Here is a 3,418-nt window from a genome sequence, read left to right as displayed (position 1 = left end):
AGTAGTTGGTTTTTAGATTACCGGTATGTATTAATTGATTATGTTTTAATACATGCATTTATAGCCCTAAATAGGAGATTTTTAATGTCAATCCACAGACATCCCAAGTTCCAAAAACTCATTTCAGGATATAAAGCCCCAGGATCTTATTGCCCTGGTAATAGGAATCCTGGTTAAATAGCATGCTTTCTCATTACTCAGCACATTTAGCATGAAGCTGCACTATCCCTTCAATCCAGCAAGTGGCGCTGGTAGAACAAGCTACTGGTTCTCCCTTTAGTTCTAGTTAATCCTTCTGCACTAAAAGTCACATTTATTTTACTTTTCTTTAATCAACTTGCACCTGGCCAGAGTATATAACTGGCTGAAATATAATACAATGAAAAATACGACAGAGATGAGGTTTTGATGTATACTTCCTTGCTTGAAATCCTCTATAAACTTATCTTGACTAAGCAAAACCTCACCTTTATGGGTTACTGCCACCGCTTGTGGAAAAAGTACTGCTGCTGGATGCAGCCCATCCTTTAACAATGGCTGGGAATGCGAGAAAGTACCAGCTCTGTAGTGGGACCAAAGCCCCATGAAGTAAAGTAAAAATTGCATTCCTCATTATTGACCAATAAAGACTTTATAGAGTTTCTCTGCTGTCTTTTTTTCTGACCATTGAAAGCACACATAATTATTTTCTCCAGCTTTAATAATTTACTTTCGACCTGACCAACTTACAGGAAGCATGTTGAGCTCTTTGCAAATACTATGCTAAGTAGTTACACATTTGGTTCATTTGATCCAATCTGATCACATTTATACTGCTGTCCCTTCTTTGCAGAAATTTATTGTATTTAGTCTTATTTTATATTTAAAAATATCCTATTCCTTTATGTAATCTGTGATTCCAGCTTTCACATCCTTTCATTATTTTTTTATCCTGTTACAATATTCATCATTGTGAAGTAAACCAAGGTTTCTCTTTATCCTTATATTAGATATTGTTAAAGGTATAGTTTAGGGCAGAGGTCTTCAACAGGGGGTCCGTGACCCCTAGGGGGTCCACGGAGGTACTGCATGGGGGTCGCAAAACTTTTGGTTGATTCATTTTTTATTTTTTTTTTATATTCCCTCCTGAATTGAAATGTCTTTAAATCCACATTAACATGAATCCAACAGACTGTAGTAAACAGATAAATGGAGGCAGAAGATGTCTTTCAGTCATCAATGCACACATTCAGCGACACACAGGAGCTCTTTCAAGCTGGGCACCGTTTCATTCACAACACCTGTCCCATCAACCAGAAATCAGAAATACTTTAATAATCCCAGGGAGGGATTACTTTAGTTACATTACTCCATCTGTAATAGAGGGACTATAGGACCAGTTTGATTTAACACAGTTTCATACGATATATATAATTAGGGGGTCCCTGCTCCATCTGGTCATAAGTTTGGGGGTCCTTGGCCTGGAAAACGTTGAAGATCCCTGGTTTAGGGTGTTCTTTCTGACATAGTGGAAACGTTGCAGATCTTCTTTTGGAAAGTAAGCTTGTATGAGCGATGCAAACAGCAACTTTCAAACAGAGCGTGCACGAGGAGAAATGGGTTTGTGCACGCTCTCACACGCATTTAATAGGCGTTCCCTCTCGGGAGCGCGTACAGAATTATGTATGTGCATTTTTATTATTCATTTTTTGAAGTGGAGAGGGTGGGTCTTTTCAAAAATCCTCCACTATAACTTTAAGCTTATAAAATCCTGATCAGATAGCGGTACTTTAGAGATTGCTGATTTTGTGCCGTTTGTTAAGAAATCTTATATTATTAACTAATAATCCAACCTTGGTTCACATTGTCCATTAGGTTTTAATAATAATAATAATAATAATAATACTTTGGACTTGTAATGCACTTTATATTTAAACAAATCCCAAAGTGCTACGTAGTAAAACAGTTAAGTGCTAAATAAAAAGCCTTACATGGAGAGCATGAGAAATAAAAAGTAAAAGAAAAGATAAAATAATGAAACACAATAAAAAAGGGGGGAAGAGTTAAATTAAAAGCTCTCCTAAAAAGGTGGGTCTGAAGGCTACATTTAAAAGCATCCATAGTCTGTGGGGTGTTCTGGTGGCCAGGGAGAGCGTTCCACAGCCTGGGAGCAGCTGAACAGAAAGCCTGATCTCCCATTGTATGAAGCTTCGTCCTTGGTGGTTTCAGCAGAAATGCGGCAGTAGATCGGAGGTTAAGTGTTGAGGTCTGTGGGGTGAGAAGTTCCTTAAGGTATGGTGGAGCATCACCATGGATGCACTGGTGGGTAAGGAGGGAGTGATTTGAGGAAGGGGGTGATATGGTCATGCAGCGCTGTTTTGTATGTATGGCAGCCTCTTAAGACTTTTCTCAAGGATCCCGATGAGGAGCGCAATGCAGTAGTCCAGCCTGGAGGAGACAAAAGCATGGACAAGCTTTTCTGCATCTGCAGGAGTGACTTTGAGACAAAGTTTGGCGATGTTTCTGAAGTGGAAGAAGGAGGTCTTGCAGAGGTGTTTGATGTGAGCCTCAAAGGTCAAAGTTTTATTCAGCATCTCCGGGTTCAAAGTTCTCCAAACATAAATTAGGTTATTATCTATCATAAAACTACTTATCAGACCATTGCATTTTTGTTTGCCTAATCTTGGAGGCCATCTACCCAGCTATTTGTTTATGGTCCCCACCCAAAACGACATGTTCAGTGAGGTGTTTAATTCAAGTATCTGAAGTAATTCGTCCAGCAGAACTCTGTTTAAAATAACTTTATAAAAACCATAAATGTTAAGTGTTATGAGGTTTATGTTGTCAGTTTTAGTCAACATAGATAACCAATGTCCCTTTTTTTAAACAGTGTCACACCTCCAGTTCCATTTGTTCCATGCTTAGCCCATAATGTCTTATCTTTATTTGACAAGTGAGTCAATTGACATAAATAAAAATGTCTTCTGTCCTTTTGATAACAGAAGTAATGAATTATTTTTGACAATGTCTTTAAAGCCTCCAATGCTGAGCAAACAACGCTACATTTTCGCATCTATTATTAAAAAGGACAGGACCAAACCCTTAAAATTAAAAGAAAAGAGTTTAAGCCTTTAACAGTTGAAGAACAATTGACCACTTAAGCTGAAGCATCATTTTCAAGTCCTTTAAAGGAAAAGTCTGCTCAGCAAGGAATAATCACCAATGGATCATTATTTTACATATTTTTTAGCTTAATTTTAGTTAGAATTACAGTTTTCTACAAAATCAGAATGAGAGCTAAAAAAAAACCCCTGATAAATTCAGCTGTAAAAATTAGAGTTTTTTTTTTATTTGTTGTGAAATAAATTTAGCAGATGAAAACTGGGATCCTATCTCAATACTACTGAAGCTATCACCCTATTGTTTTTTGATAATTAAT

This window comes from Cyprinodon variegatus, unplaced genomic scaffold, assembly GCF_000732505.1.
Source record: "Cyprinodon variegatus isolate N-32 unplaced genomic scaffold, C_variegatus-1.0 Scaffold1014, whole genome shotgun sequence".
Classification (NCBI taxonomy): Eukaryota; Metazoa; Chordata; class Actinopteri; order Cyprinodontiformes; family Cyprinodontidae; genus Cyprinodon; species Cyprinodon variegatus.
The sequence above is the reverse complement of the archived record's forward strand: the minus strand, read 5'-3'. Positions refer to the sequence as shown.